Here is a 15765-nt window from a genome sequence, read left to right on the forward strand (position 1 = left end):
AGGACCTGGGCCATCTTCTACTGATTGTCCAGGCCATAGCAGAGAGCTGGATCCGTAGAAAAGCACCCTGGACTAGAACCGGTGCTCATGTGGGATGCCAGTGCTGCAGGCGGCGGCTTCACCTGCTAGGCCACAGCGCCGGCCCCAGCTGTTAGTTTCTCAGGTGGTTGGACATCCAGTTGAGTTGAAAGCGTGGGTTTAATAGTACTCTCTAGACTTTATTGATCATCTAAGTGGGAAGTATTAGTACATTAGAATATCAATCATGTCCAGGCTTACAATGTTATATGCGGTAAATCGGGAGTCAGTTTTTCTTTTCCCCATGAAATTGGGTGATAATACTGACTTCACACAATTTTTCTGAATATAGTGATAATGTGTTTGGTTCATTGGTTGTTTGGTTGAGTAACCAGAACAGATGTAATACAGGGATTCTGAAGTTTACAAATTCAGTGGAGGAGATTGAAGGTACTGATTCTAGTTGGGGTCTCTTTCATAAGTCCAAGAAGAATATATAATAACCCCACACACCAGACTAGCACCAGATGTGACTTTCTGTCTGACTCACATGAAGAGTTTGTTACAGCAGGTTTTGGGCATTGCCATCAGTTTCTTACCCAGTAAGTCTTCTCACTAGCTCCCATGTGATAGTGATCCAGCTGCTCCAGGGACCAGGTTTGGAGAAGGATTGCTCTAGGAAAACTACCGCCATTGTGGCTGCACTGGGACCTACCTGGGAGGCAAGAAGTTGCAAGGTGAGTGGAGATTGGGTGCCATTTCAGACCAGTGAGTTAAGGAAGCCGGTACTGCTGCTTCTGCCTCCTGACCTCCAGGAAGCTAACTGACTACAGAAAGCTCCTTCAAGGTAAGCCCCGTGTTTTTGTGGTCGTGCCAGTCAGTTTGTCTTCTGTTCATCTAAAGGAGATTCTGAGAAATGGTTTCTTGTTGTTGCGGCTGTATTTTATTCAACTTCATTAACTAGAACTGGAAGGTATTGTTCAGGTTGAGGCTGAGTGACCCATTTCGGGATCACCAGGACAGGTTGTTAGTGGTTTTGGTGTGTGGGGAATTTCTGTTCATTTGGGATCTTTGCACTTGGCAGATTGTAGAAAGGGGATGTTTCCGTTTTTTGAAGCGATTACATGATCTCCTTTCTCATTGCTTTTTGTTACTTGTTTTTGTATAACTAAAATGTTTGTGCTGGAAAAAATCAGACTTGCAGAAAACTTCATGAGCGTTATTTTCGCCTCCCATATCTCCCTTCATCCAGATCATGCAACGTTAACATTTTGTCATGTCTGCACTCTTGATTCTATCTGCTTAGTGTTATTCTCATGTTTTAGCTGAATATTGAGTCATTGGAGAGATCATTTTTCACCACTAGATAAAGCAGCAGATTTTGACAAAAAACCGGTGGTATTTTCCTACATAATCACAGTGAAATTATCAATCTTGTAGTTTAATATTGATTCAAAAATGTTATCAGTAGAATTCCATAGTCTAATGTTGCCAATTATTCCCCTGTTATCTACAGTATTGTTTTTTACTCTAACCCAAGGTCCAACCCAGGTCATGCTTTCTCAAGTGTGTTAATCAGAACAATTCAGATTTTGCCTTTAAGGCATTGACAATTTTGAAGAATTGGCTGGCTGTGTTGTAGTCAGAGTGTAGCTGAATCTTTGTTCATGCTTCGATTCAAATTAGGTGATATTTTATCTAGGTGGGTGGATCAGACACCTGCCATCACTTTGGTTCCATTAATGGTAATGCTAACTTCGTTCAGGTGGTTAAGGTGGTGTGCACGAAATTTCTCACCTACAAAGGTACTTGGTTCCTTTTGTTACTCAGGGTGCTCACTGGTGAGAAGTTTTGAGACTGAGTTACCTGATTGTGTGCTAGTTTCAAAACGGTGGTTTTTCTACATTCGTTCTGTACTTTAAGAATTGGCATCCGACTCAAGGAACAGACTTTCCTCGCCTCCCATTTATTGGTTTGCTTGATGATACTGTGAGAGTGTATGAAAGGACCATTTTGTCCAAAGTGGTTAATGGTGTCCTGACAGATCTTAAAAATATGAACCAGACACCCACTGGATTTGATAGTAGCTGTGTGGGAAATTTGGTACAGGAATCCATGCCAAGTACAATTTACTTGAATATTAGTGCTACAGAATCTTTGCTATTTCTGGGTACACATTTGACTGGTATATGGAAGGAGTTTCAGGGAGTGCCAGCTCTTGGAATTTTTGTGTGGTGTGGAAACAGGATACCAGTAATGTAGAGAGGCTGAGGAATCTTAGTCTGCATACTCAAATTTAGAAGCATGCTTTTACATCCTTGGGTCTCTTAGTGGTTACTCAGAAGAGATGGTATTTTGCTTTTCTCAGCCAGTGAACCAACATATTTATCTTTCCAGTTTGGACCAGTTGATTCTACATTTTACATGTGCACATATGGAATATGTCAGATCTGTTAATACATTGTAAATGCTTTGATTTACAATGCTTTTCAAATTTTTTAGTTTCTAGAAATTTTTGTGACAATGAAATTATTAGACGTGATGGTTAGTTTACAGTTCATCCATCCATTTTATACATATTTTGTTGCCCCTGTTACCTGATATTTTGTCAGAAGCCATAGATGTGGACCAGGCACCTACACTGAGCCCATCAGATCAGACCAATAGTTATATCACAGGAATGCCTGAAACCTGGTTGTTTACAAAAGATTTTGTAGCCTATTAAGTAATGACGCCATGAACAGTCAACAAAATGAGTCTTGAGCCATTGACTGGTTGATAAACTGAGCTATAGACAGTCCAATTGTTTCCTATGCCTCTACTTTATTTTTCTATAAATGTTGACTGGCTGTGTTCATGGTTAAGGTTCTCAGAACTTGCATGGTTCTGAGAGCTGACCGATCTACACGTGGTCTTTGTTATGCTTTCTGAAGTAAAGTCTACTAAACTCAGTTGATCCAGGAAATTTTTCTTTTAATACCCATAAAGGCTAGATGTTCTGTTTGGAGACACTCATATTCACATCAAATCTGTACTTACTGAATCATGTGCTCCATCTTCTGTTTTGCTTATAGAAAATAGTTCTCACACAACATAAAAGTAAGATGAGGATTGAAAATAGTGCATCTCGCCAAAATGTAGCCTACTGTGTAAATACAAAAAGTAGTTTATGTATATTTTTAAAAAGCACAGAATACATTTTCTTTGGTTGTATCAACAAAGGTAAATTAAGATTTTCTGAAGTCACCAGGTCAGATTTTTCGTTGGCTATGTGTCAGGCTCTTTTCTGTTTAGTCATTTTCCTGCAAATATTAAAGTTATGTTGCCCATAATGCATATGCTACAGGTACCATCCTTGCTTGATACCTTAATAGAGACATACTGTATGCATTTGGTATAAAAATAAAAATGAACCCAAATCCTGTTGAGATCCATGGAGATACTACTATCTTGTATACTGAATACAGACCCTGCCCCCATTGTGTCTCCATGGGCCACTCTCCATTGATGAGTGTTGGGAGGGAGTAAATACTGCTCTAGTCAAAGATGTGATGAGAAGATAAAATGGAAGGGCGGGATTATGTAGCAACTTGTTTTGACACTATTTTTTCAAGCTACTCACACTAGTTTTTCAAGCTACTCACATGTATTGGGTTCCTTATGGCATGCAGAACAGATCAGAGCAGAGGAAAAGGTCAACTTTTAGAGGTGTGAAGAGTTTCATCCATTACAAGAATGAAATGAACTAGAGGCCAATTATCTACCATGGTTAAATTTCTTAAGTGATGTGAACTACCACTTCATCAAGGCGAGTTCATTACAGCGATGACTCGAGAAGGGGACAGATCGTTTGCCATCGGCACATTTGTCACTCTGCAGAAACTCAGCCTTACATTCTCCTGTGTGTCAATGGAGCGCTGGCCCTAGTGTGTTTGTCTCAGTCGCTGAAGGTGACATCCTCTTCGCAATCCCTAGATGTATATTAATTTGTAACTTAAAGCTTTTCAATGTCAAATGAAATACAAGTTAGGTGCTTTTTCAGCTTTCAAAATATATTCTGAAATGATACTCTTCTAAAATATAGACTGCTGGAGACCATTTGGTCCAATGGTAATATCCACATGCAATAGTAATTATAGTAATCAGTAACACATACCATGGACCATTTTACTAAATACCAGTCTCTGTGCTAAGCCCTCTGAATATAGGAATTTGTTAATGTCTTTCAATAAGTCTTTGAATTTGGATTTGTTTTGCAAGTGAGTGAGTTGAGTCTCAAGGTTATGTAAATATACCGAAGGTTATTCAAGAAAAATTAATTTTATGCATAATCTGAGATAATTGATAAATATGTGAAATTATGTAGTCACTTTGCATCTTTCTAGAAAACATTAACCCATGTATTAATATATCAATATGTAGTTATTTCAGTTACAGTCTAGAAACTATTTCTAACCTAGGGTTCTATAATATGTGACAGTAGCCAAAAGTGTAATTCCTGTTGGCAAAGATATATCCTGGTGTTTTCATAAAGATCTATTAAATTGTAACAGTGGCTGTGGAACTCGTGTTAGCTTCGATGAGCTTTCAGACAAATCAGTCACACAGATAGCACTGCAGCATTCATTTCAAGGGTTTTTTGGTCTTTATTTTCTTTCCATTATATTTTCTTTCCATTATATTATTCTTGAAAGTTGATTTGTGTTGCGAACTGGGCATTACACATGATTTTTGTGTCTTTTGTTCCTGCTGAGCTTGCTAGGATGTGTGTAAGAGTAAATATGTGTCAAAAAGGGGATTACACATAGTATGGGTGAAACCTAATAGATGCTTCTCAGGGAAAACACCCCACATTTATCTTCTGCTGCTCTTCCAAACAAATCACAATCGTTCTGTAGATACTGGATTAATGGATTCAGTAATGTTGGGGTGTGAATGCATTTGTGTATACATGTTGATGTGTGTACCTGGGCTCATAAACTTAATTTCATCTTGTGGGGAGCAGCTCGGACTAGACTAAGTTACTGGAATTAAGACTTATTCTATGCATCTGCTCTCCTCTGTGGGGAGCAGCTCGGACTAGACTAAGTTACTGGAATTAAGACTTATTCTATGCATCTGCTCTCCCACAATATGGCGCTGGGAGAGAAGTAAACAGCTTCCGCACAGCTGCCTCCAGTTCAACCAATAAACTGTAGGACCTGCTCCTGATTGGAGAGCAGCGTACTCGGCGTGTGGGCAGCCGAGTTGGGATTGGCGGAGGAGGACTATAAAGGAGGAGAGAGACGGCATGCACCAGGAACATCTATGGGGAACATCTAGCTGAAGGAACACCCGTGCAGCCCCCGAGAGACCCGGCCGGCGGTGTGCCGCTCCCCTGCGGAAGTGGGGAATGCGGCCAGGGGGAACTGCCCTTCCATGGAGGTGGAAGGGATAGTAGCCAACCCGGGAAGAACCAGCAGCAAACCCGGGGAGGGCCGAGCAGACGAAAGAACAGCGCAGGGTCCTGTGTCGTTCCTCCACGAAGAGGGGGAGCGACACATCTGAGTGAAGTTGCTGTGCTTGCCTGCTCCCCATTAAGGATGACCTTTGGGGAATTATTTTGCTGCTTTTCCTGAGTTTGTTCCCCAATTAAGAAATTAACTCTCTGATTTAAATTATGGAAGAAAAGAAAAGGCATGAGCAAACAGGGGAATAGTGGAAGAAGGGCAAGGAAGATGATTGGTGAAATTTTTATATTAAGTGGAATATCACTGTTGAAAAATTTATACCTGATATTAATTCACTAATAAAACTGAGACCCTTAGGTGGATTTCATTAGATGCCCAAATGCAGTACTGTGAGGAAGTTGATGACATTCGCAATATCACTGGGTTAGAATTTTCTCTAATGTAAAATCAAGAAGGAAAACTTGTAGATCCTCTGTCGAGGTGTTTTCTGTTTCTGTCACAGTTGACAAAGAGACTGCTACTTTCCACGTGGATCAGAAACATTATAAGTGACTAGATAGTTCTTGGTATTTGCATTGTCAGACTTGCCGGAGTCATTTTGGGAGAATGTTAGTTGTCCAAAGTCCTTGGAATCACAGGAAGCACAGGAATGTGTCTTGTGTTTCCTTCTCCCCATTCCTGATCATGTATGAGTATCCCTGGATGGGCTGCTGCTTGATGGTAGTCAACTCTGTGAACTTGCTACAGGGGACCTAGAGCAAACCATCATGGGAGAAGCTGCCATTGGAGCACACAGAAGTGTAGGTTGAATTCCACAAGGCTGAGGTAAACAGGGTAGGGAACAGAGCTGATTTGGTCCCTAACAGGGTTCTCACTTCCAGAGCAGACCATCCAAGGCAAAGGAGTACTTCATAGTCTGTCCGGATCCCACAGGTGCTTCTTACCATAAATAAGTTCTTTGTGTAGAATTTTGGTAATGTGACCCTGTTACTCGAACTAAAATGAAATAGTCAAGATTCTGTAATCAGTGAACAAAAATCAACTATAAAGTAGTGGATTCATTACTTTGTTCAACATATTTTGATGAATCACGTGTTCGAGGCATTGACTGAGTGCCTGCATATACAGCAGTAGACAAAATGGACAAATGTCTTTATCTTTTCACTCCAGTAGGGGAGAGAGGTAATAAGAATGTGAAGTAAAGATGCTGATATTTTCTAAAGAGAAAAATTAAAATACATATAGGACTGGAAGAAGGGGGTCAGTGGGAGGTGACATTTGCAATACTTGAAGTTTCCAAAGAGATTTCATTGGATAAATCCTACTGACCAGTTGAGTAGAGCCTTCAGAGGGCAGCTAATGGAAGAGAACAGATGGGAAAGGAAAGGAAAAGGATTCTGGGTGAATTCAAGCTTCACAGGTAAGAAGACGGCATGGCTACCATGCAGTTAGCAAGGGCAGAGTAGTACGGATGGCACAGTAAGCGGTAGCCAGGTTATGCAGAACTGTGACAGTTCTTAATTAAAAAAATAACTTTATTGGTGACAAGAGACAAGACATTAAGCACAGACGGGTGTCCTCACCTGTGGTTGAGTCCTCAGAGGTAATGCAATGTGCATTAGTGTAAATCCTGGTTATGGCATTTACATCATGTGATGATGGGATAAAGACTTAACTGTACAGACCTCAGTTTCTTAAAATTAATGTTAAAGAACTGCATCACATAATTGAACTTTGAGTATAAGAGTTCATGACTCTTTGACTTGTCATTGTTTGTTAATAGGGATCTATGGACTATTAGTCAAGGCCCATTTAGTTACCAAATTAAAAAAACTCATTTCAAAACTAACACATGATAAACTGTGCTGGAGAGAGGACACGACGCTATTATACACTGGTGCTTCGTTCATGCCAAGAGCAGGAGAGCAAGGGCAAAACTGGGATTCTCAGGACTCCATGTCTCCTGTCCCCGTACTCTGCATGTTGCTTTCCTTGCCTCTCCTGGCTTTTTCCATGAGATGGAAGCTTTGTTTTGTGCAGCTTCTGGAACGCATGCCCCAGGCTTTGGAATGGAAACTCCCCCTTTCAATTCTAACTAGAAAATCCTGGGGCTACACACCTCTCCGTCTTTGGGCCAATCCATAGGAAAACAACATCATGAAAGACAAACCGAAGACTTCCAACTCCTCTGCATCCTCACCAACATTTTTTATCCAGTGTTTTATTTGAATATTTATCATAGCAGCAGAGAGAGGGAGACAGACAGAGATTAGATGCCCCCCTCTGCTGGTTCACTCTCTGAATGCCCGCAACAGCTGGGGCAGAAGCTGGGAGACAGGGACACAATCTAGGTTTTTCATGTGGATGGCGGGGACTCAACTATTGGAGCCATTTCTACTGCTCTCTAGGACCTGCATTAGCAGGGAGCCAGAGTTAGGAGGCAGAGCTGGGGATGAAAGCAAGACTCTCTGGGGTGGGATGCAGGTATCTTAACTACTAGGCCAAACACTTCGCCCTACAGTGTTTTTGATAAGGGCTGTCCTGACAAGTGAGACTGGATGCCTCGTTGTGATTTTGATTTACATTTTCCTGTTTTTGGTGATGCTGAATAGCTTTTCCTATGTTTGTTGGCTATCTGCTATACAACATTGTACTTATCACTATCATTCCTAGCTTGTGTACATAGAAATTTCTTCAGAGGGTGGAATTTATGCCATGTGTTCTTAACACAAAGGTAGGGTAGGCCGGCGCCACGGCTCACTAGGCTAATCCTTCGCCTGTGGCACCAGCACCCCGGGTTCTAGTCCCAGTTGGGGCACCATATTCTGTCCCAGTTGCTCCTGTTCCAGTCCAGCTCTCTGCTATGGCCCGGGAGTGCAATGGAGGATGGCCCAAGTCCTTGGGCTCTGCACCTGCATGGGAGACCATGAGGAAGCACCTGGCTCCTGGCTTCGGATCAGCACGGTGCGTCGGCCGCAGGAGCCATTGGGGATTGAACCAATGGAAAAGGAAGACCTTTCTCTCTATTTGTCTCTCTCACTGTCCACTCTACCTGTCAAATAAAAAAAAATTAAAAAAGGTAGAGTGAAGCGCCCTTCCATCAAATTGAGGAAGGAGCATGCTGTCATCAGAGCAGATAATTTATTCATACATTAGACAATACTAAGCTGCTTTATAAAATTTCAAGAGGCTGGAATTTAAACTTAAGTGGACACTGTATGTAATTTACTGGTTAGCAAGCTTTAGTCACTGTAGTGTCATGGATCTCACAGGGTTGTCATACCAGAGTAACCTGCAGAAGAAGGAATTAAAGGTCAGATGCCTTTAAAGTCTTCCCTATTATGGGAAGAAAAATATTTAGTATGGTAACTACATAGGTATTACATTTTTTCTTTATTATAATAGATAAAAATTCACATTTTATACATACAGTTCTATGAATTTTGACAGAAGTATATAGTTTTGTAATATGACAGTCGAGACATAGACTAGACATGGTCCCAAATGTGTTTTCCTAGGCAGTTCCGAGGCCCTGGCTGACATCAATTAGATCTTTGTCCCAATAACCTTCCCTTTCCAGAATGTCATACAGTGGAAGCATTCCTGTTATAGAAAGTCTAGATTCTTGCATACCACACAATGCTGTTGAGATTGATGTAAGATGGTTGTGTATATTAAGAGTTTTCTCTTATTTACTGCAAAGTAGTACTTGGTAGAGTACATGATGTACCCATTCAGCAATTGAATGATTTTGGGGTTGTTTTTAGCTTTTTGAAAACTATGAATGGAGTTTATCAGTGTTCATATGGTAGTACAACTTACTTTTCTTTTCCCATAAGTAAATACCTGGGTATTTAATGTGATGTTGTTGGGTCTTATGTTGACGTAACTGAAGTCCTTTCAAAGCAGCTGTATCATTTTGCATCATTGCAACCAACAAGAAATGAGGGTTTGAGTTGCTCCATATCATTACTGTATTTGGCATTGTCCTTCTTACAGGTAGTGTTTGTGTGTGTGTGTGTGTGTGTTTTGACAGGCAGAGTTTTTGAGAGACAGAGAGAAAGGTCTTCCTTCTGTTGGTTCAGCCCCCTAATGGCTGCTAAGCCTGGCATGCTGCGCTGATACGAAGCCAGGAGCCAGGTGCTTCCTCCTGATCTCCCATGGGGTGCAGGGCCCAAGCACTTGGGCCATCCTCCACTGCCTTCCCGGGCCACAGCAGAGAGCTGGCCTGGAAGAGGAGTAACCGGGACAGAACCAGCGCCCCAACTGGGACTAGAACCCAGAATACCGGTGCCGCAGATAGAGGGTTAGCCTAGTGAGCTGCGGTGCCAGCCAGTCCAGGTAGAGTTTTTAAAACATAGCTGATCGAAGAGAAAGCTTGAAATCAAGCAAAACCCTTTTGACTTGGTATAGAATAAATAGGATAAATGTGTGGCTGTTAAAGAATCAAAGGCTTTTGTTTATTTTGTGGATTTTTCTATATGGAATCCGATTTTAATGAATGATGGTTTATCACTCCATTATCAAAATATAGAAGGTCATATTGGAACAGATAGATGATGGTGTGGATTTCATTGATTCACTCTCCTAATGGCAGGATAAATCTTGCCTTTAACAAGTAACAATATTAGTAAAATTGGGTAAACTGAAGCTTTAAGAAATTACACTTAAGGCTCAGGTTACTACTTTGATCCTTAGAATAAGGAATGCGCTTGTAGCTTGGGCAAAATTGAACTTAAAGAATAAACTGACTGCATGTGGTTGTTATCTTCATCCCTTCATCCATGACCGTTTGTGGTGGATCATCTCTTGACACTATTACACTATGCACTAAAGCACTGTGCATGTCTGTGGCAGCAAAAGTTAACTTTGTCCCCTCTCTGGTCACAGATATGCCTTGTGGAAAGGCCTGTTTTTTTTTTTTTTTTTTTTTTTAAGATTTATTCATTTATTTGAAAAGCAGATTTACACAGAGAGAGAGGTCTTCCATCCGATGGTTCACTCCCCAGATGGCTGCAATGGCTGGAGCTGCGCCAATCTGAACCCAGGAGCCAGGAGCTTCTTCTCAGTCTCCCACGCGGGTGCAGGGGCCCAAGGACTTGGGCCATCTTCTACAGATTCCCAGGCCATAGCAGAGAGCTGGACAGGAAGTGGAGCAGCCGGGTCTCGAACCAGCGCCCATATGGGATGCGGGCACTTTAGGCCAGGGCGTTAACCCACTGCGCCACAGTGCTGGCCCCGAAAGGGCTGTCTTATACACAAAGTAGAATTGCTTCTGCCCTTCTGAAATTTTCAAAAAAGAATAATTGATAGCCTTTGCCACTGCACATCTTTGTATAAGCAGGAACTATTTTGAAATTCCTTGTTAGCAAAAATTCTTCCTTGAAGTTGAAGGTGCTTGGTGGCGAATATAAAACAGACTCTGGAGCATAGGGCTTCTTCCACGTTGTTTAATCCTGCAGCCAATGATGTGTACACGTGGTCTCCTAGGAGTCCTTGTTACTATCTTTCCCTCCCTTTCTTCTCCAGTTTGAAAAATTCCTTTTAGGTGGTGTCTTCTTCTATCTCTATAAGAATAGATGATATGGCCCAACCTCTGTGGTCAAGCTCCACCCCCATCCTAATGGGATTCGCTGCTTCTGCTTCCCTGCCCGCCCTCTGGCAAAGTTTTAAAAGGGCCTGTTCCTGGAGCCGGCGCCGTGGCTCAATAGGCTAATCCTCCACCTTGCGGCGCCGGCACACCGGGTTCTAGTCCCGGTTGGGGCGCCGGATTCTGTCCCGGTTGCCCCTCTTCCAGGCCAGCTCTCTGCTATGGCCAAGGAGTGCAGTGGAGGATGGCCCAGGTGCTTGGGCCCTGCACCCCATGGGAGACCAGGAAAAGCACCTGGCTCCTGGCTCCTGCCAGGATCAGCGCGGTGCACCGGCTGCAGCGGCGGCCATTGGAGGGTGAACCAACGGCAAAAGGAAGACCTTTCTCTCTCTGTCTCTCTCTCTCACTGTCCACTCTGCCTGTCAAAAAAAAAAAAAAAAAAAAAAAAAAAAAAAAAAAGGGCCTGTTCCTGAACACATGCTCTCTTGGTTCTTCTCTCTAGTCTCCTCCTCTGGTCTGTTGGCGCGCGCGCTCTCTCTCTCTCTCTCTCTCTCTCTCAGCTCCTCTCATTTCTCTTCTCTCTCTTCTCTCCTCTCTGATTCTCTTATACTCTTTCTCTTTTTCCTTCACTGCCCCTTCACTCCGGTCTGTTGGGTGTTCCCCAATAAACCCTTTCCCTTAAAAAAAAATAGATGATAACCATTTCCTAAAACGTCCTTGTGTTTCTTCTAGGAAAATTTCAACTAATCTAGTATCAGTAAGATGATAGTGAGAAATAATTCATTTGCTTTGTATACTTTTCATGTAAGGTGCCTCTTTATTATTTTTTAAATACCAAGTCTTTTATTAGTTTCATGTTATTTTAAGGATTTATTTATTTATTTGAAAGGCATAATGAAAGAGATGGAGATTTTCCACCTACTTATTGATTGACTACCCCAAATGCCTACAGCAATGAGAGTTAGGCCAGGCTGAAGTCAATAGCCAGAAATTCCATGTTGGTCTCCCACGTGGTGTCAGGAACCCAAGTACTTAGACCACCATCCACTGCCTCCCAAGAGCACTGGCAGAAACATGAGTAGCTGGAACTTGAACCAGGGACTCCAATGTGAAATGTTGGCTTTCAGAGCAGTGGCTTAACTGCTGTACCATAGCTCCTGAACCTCATGTGATTTTTTTTTTTTAGGTGCTTGATGACAATGAGAGAATTTAGCTACATACATAGGCTATGTGATCTGTATGGCAATTGAACATCTTCTCAGTTGCTTCTTGCAAAAAGTATTGTTTTGTGAAGAAAGCAACTGTGCATACAGTAGGATTTAGCAAGGTTTTGGGAACTACATCATGTACCAAAGACAGGACAAATACCCAGTATTAGTCACTGTTTCTATTTCACTTTAATCCATTCAACCATTGCATGTTTTCTACAGACTGTATTTTAACTTTATATTCCAATTGTTTTCATGAAAAAAACCCATTTTCATCACAATTGTTAGTCTTGTCATTTTTTTCCCCAAAAAGTTAAATTCAAGAGGGAAGAGTCAAAGAATAGCTATTAAGGTAATTGTCTCTGAAGCTGGTGGTTCTCAGTTCTAATCCTACCACTTCTGGCTGTATATAACTGGGAAACTTACATAAACTCACTATGCCTGGTTTTATAATTTGGAGAAGTGATTTAGTAGAAGTTCTAGTAAAAGTGCAGATAATACATCAGGCATTGTAGTATTCAACGAGTTACTAACATATTACACACACAGTTTATTTCCTGGAACATGGACAATGCTCTTGTCAGTTGCCAGTTTATGCTGTAGTTCCAGGTAGAGTAATTTCATCCTTACTCTGTATACTTGCAGAGCTATGGGCAACTGGTCCCTTGGGTTCTCATCCTCTATCCCAGAGGGCTTGTTGAATAGTTTGTGAACAAAAAGTAGCTCCTTCCCAAGAGGAAGTCTCAGGTGGGATCAATGGTGCATGTGTTTATCAAGCTGAAAGGGACTCATGTCCTGTGAAGTCATAGCCGAAATAAATGACGTAGGACAGGCATTGTCTCAGCTGTGTGAGGCATGTCTGTGAGAAGGGCCAACACTTTGTTGAAGCTAGCAATTAGCAATCACGTATGGGAGTAGATTATATCTTTCTAGGGAAAAAAGGAGTAATAGTATTTCCAACAGCATGTCTCATGAGATTTCTACAAGTCGCTGTAGGAGAGGTATTAGCCAATTTGAATCATTGCAGTGCCACTGTGGATTTCACACTGCGGTACTGGGAAAGAAAATGGACCTCAGCAACAGGAAATTCTGGGTTTGTAACCCGATCTACCTGTTGCCAGGTGTGGGTGGGGATATTAGAAAGTAACAGGACTAGGGCATCTCTTCTGAGGTGGGTAATACCCCTGTGAACACTGATTGTAAAGATTGAGGTGATGCACATTATAACCCACAACAAAATGCGCTATGTATACCTGGCAGGGACTCCATAAATTTTTATCCACTTGTCCATTTGCACACACAAAAGGGGCAGGAGAATTATTCTTTCACATCAAATTGATTGCATAATGAGCTCAGATACTCCATCTACTGCTAACGCCTGTGGAGACTTAGAGGCACCATCTATAGAAGTTCCAAGTCCAAGCTTTGGACAGTCAGAAAAGATGGCAATCAGAGGCAGAGAGGGCTGTACTCCCAACTGTGCGGTTGCAACCTGAGCAGAAGCAGAAATGACAAAGGAAATTGACATCTATGCAAGAAACCAGGGTGGAGAGCAGACAGGGGCACAGTCGGCTGACTTCTTTAATGTTCGCTGTGAGGAGAATCATACAAAAATGAGCATCAGTTTCCATGGATCTGTGGGTCAGCTGGGCTTTCGCTGACCTTGGCCAGGCCTGGCTGAGCAGCCCTGTTTCAGGCTGCAGCCCCTGGGGTGTCCGTGCTCCATGTGGCCTCCATTCTTCTTGGCTGATGATAACCAAGGCATACTGCTGTCATGGCTAAGGCAGTCACGAGAAAGGACGGGTGGATGTGCACGAGGGTGCTGTAGACCTGAGCTAGAATTGGCACAGTCTCCCTCTGCCAGCGTGTCTTAGGCCAAAGCCTTTACTTGAGTGTGCCTGCTACACAACGCTTTCATTTATTTTTGTTTTTCACTTAGAGAAGGGTTGGGAAGGGAGAGAGAGAAGCAGGCTGAGAAAGCTCTTATTTGGTGGTTCACTCCCCCAGATGTCTGCAACAGCCAGAGCAGGAGCCATGAGCTGAGAAATCAACACAGGGGTCCCACATGAGTGTCAGAGCCATCCCTGCGGCCTCTCGGGGCTTGCGTGGGAGAGAACTTGGAATCCAGAAATGGGTCTGAATCGGAACCCAGAAGCTCAGATACGGCCTGCAGGCAACTTGGCCGCTATTTCCGCCTCTAGGCCAGGTGCTTGTCCTGTTTATTGTAATCATTTATAGAATCCCAGCTGTTTGAATACAGCACATACATGTAAGGACACTTCAAAGACTTGGTGGAAAATGGAATTCAAAGATGAGCTTATTTGGATGCAAAAACCTTTGAAATCCATGCATAACTTTTCCAGAATATTTACTTCTAATCAGCTTTTTTGCAAAAACTCCTCATGTGTGTGAATTTAATTTTTAGGTACCAAAATGAAATTTTAATTCCATTTTCCCATGGACATTTGCGGTACTTTTTTTTATTATCCAACAAGGCTCACTAACATGGCCTGCAAAGCACTTTAAAATCTTAAAAATCTTTAGCTCTGTGGCCAGCATTGTGGTGTAGTGAGTGAAGCCGCCGCCATTGACACTAACGTTCCATATGGATGCTGGTTTTAGTCCAGGCTGCTCTACTTCTGATCCAGCTCCTTACTAATGCGCTCAGGAAAGCAGTGGAAGATGGCCCAAGTTCTTGGGCCCTTGCATCCACATGAGGGACCTGGAAGAAGCTCCTGGCTCCTGGCTTTAGCCCAGCCCAGCTCTGGCCATTGCTGCTATTTAGGGTGTGAACCAGCAGGTGGAAGATATCTCTCTATCTTTCTATCTTCTCTTTCTTTCCTGTCTGTCTTTCAAGTAAATAAATCTTAAAAAATCTGATCCTCATGCTATGGCCAAACCATGTATATTTGAACCATCACTTTATAATTTGGACCTCTTAATTGGTATTATGAGTATTTAGAATGTACAGAGTTGAGCCGGCACTGCGGCTCACTAGGCTAATCCTCCGCCTTGCGGCGCTGGCACACAGGGTTCTAGTCCCGGTTGGGGCGCCGGATTCTGTCCCGGTTGCCCCTCTTCCAGGCCAGCTCTCTGCTGTGGCCAGGGAGTGCAGTGGAGGATGGCCCAAGTGCTTGGGCCCTGCACCCCATGGGAGACCAGGAAACACACCTGGCTCCTGGCTTTGGATCAGCGTGGTGCGCCGGCTGCAGCGCGCAGGCCGTGGTGGCCATTGGAGGGTGAACCAACGGCAAAAGGAAGACCTTTCTCTCTGTCTCTCTCTCACTGTCCACTCTGCCTGTCAAAAAAAAAAAAAAAAAAATGTACAGAGTACTGAGTTTTTTGCCCAGTCACTGGCTTTCCAATAATTTACTGTAGTTGGTGTAATTTTTTTTTTTTTTAAAAAAGAGCTTTGATCTGGCTATTAGGGACTTTAAAATGTGGCTTGACAATGTATTTATCTTTGCAGAAAGATTTTGAAAACACAAAATACTTAGTC

The 15765-nt window shown here is 42.6% G+C and overlaps 1 long non-coding RNA gene across 2 annotated transcripts in view; it reads left to right on the forward strand.

The window, feature by feature from the left end:
* The first annotated feature begins 650 nt into the window (after nucleotides 1-650).
* LOC149121023 (uncharacterized) overlaps nucleotides 651-15765 on the forward strand; it is a 34157-nt gene continuing 19042 nt past the window's right edge. For both annotated transcript variants that reach the window (XR_016225082.1, XR_016225083.1), the window contains exon 1: nucleotides 651-865. This is a non-coding gene — a long non-coding RNA (uncharacterized LOC149121023). The remainder of the gene's footprint in view (nucleotides 866-15765) is intronic.

This window comes from Oryctolagus cuniculus, chromosome 18, assembly GCF_051225735.1.
Source record: "Oryctolagus cuniculus isolate XC-2025 breed Fujian yellow rabbit chromosome 18, ASM5122573v1, whole genome shotgun sequence".
In the NCBI taxonomy this organism is placed as follows: Eukaryota; Metazoa; Chordata; class Mammalia; order Lagomorpha; family Leporidae; genus Oryctolagus; species Oryctolagus cuniculus.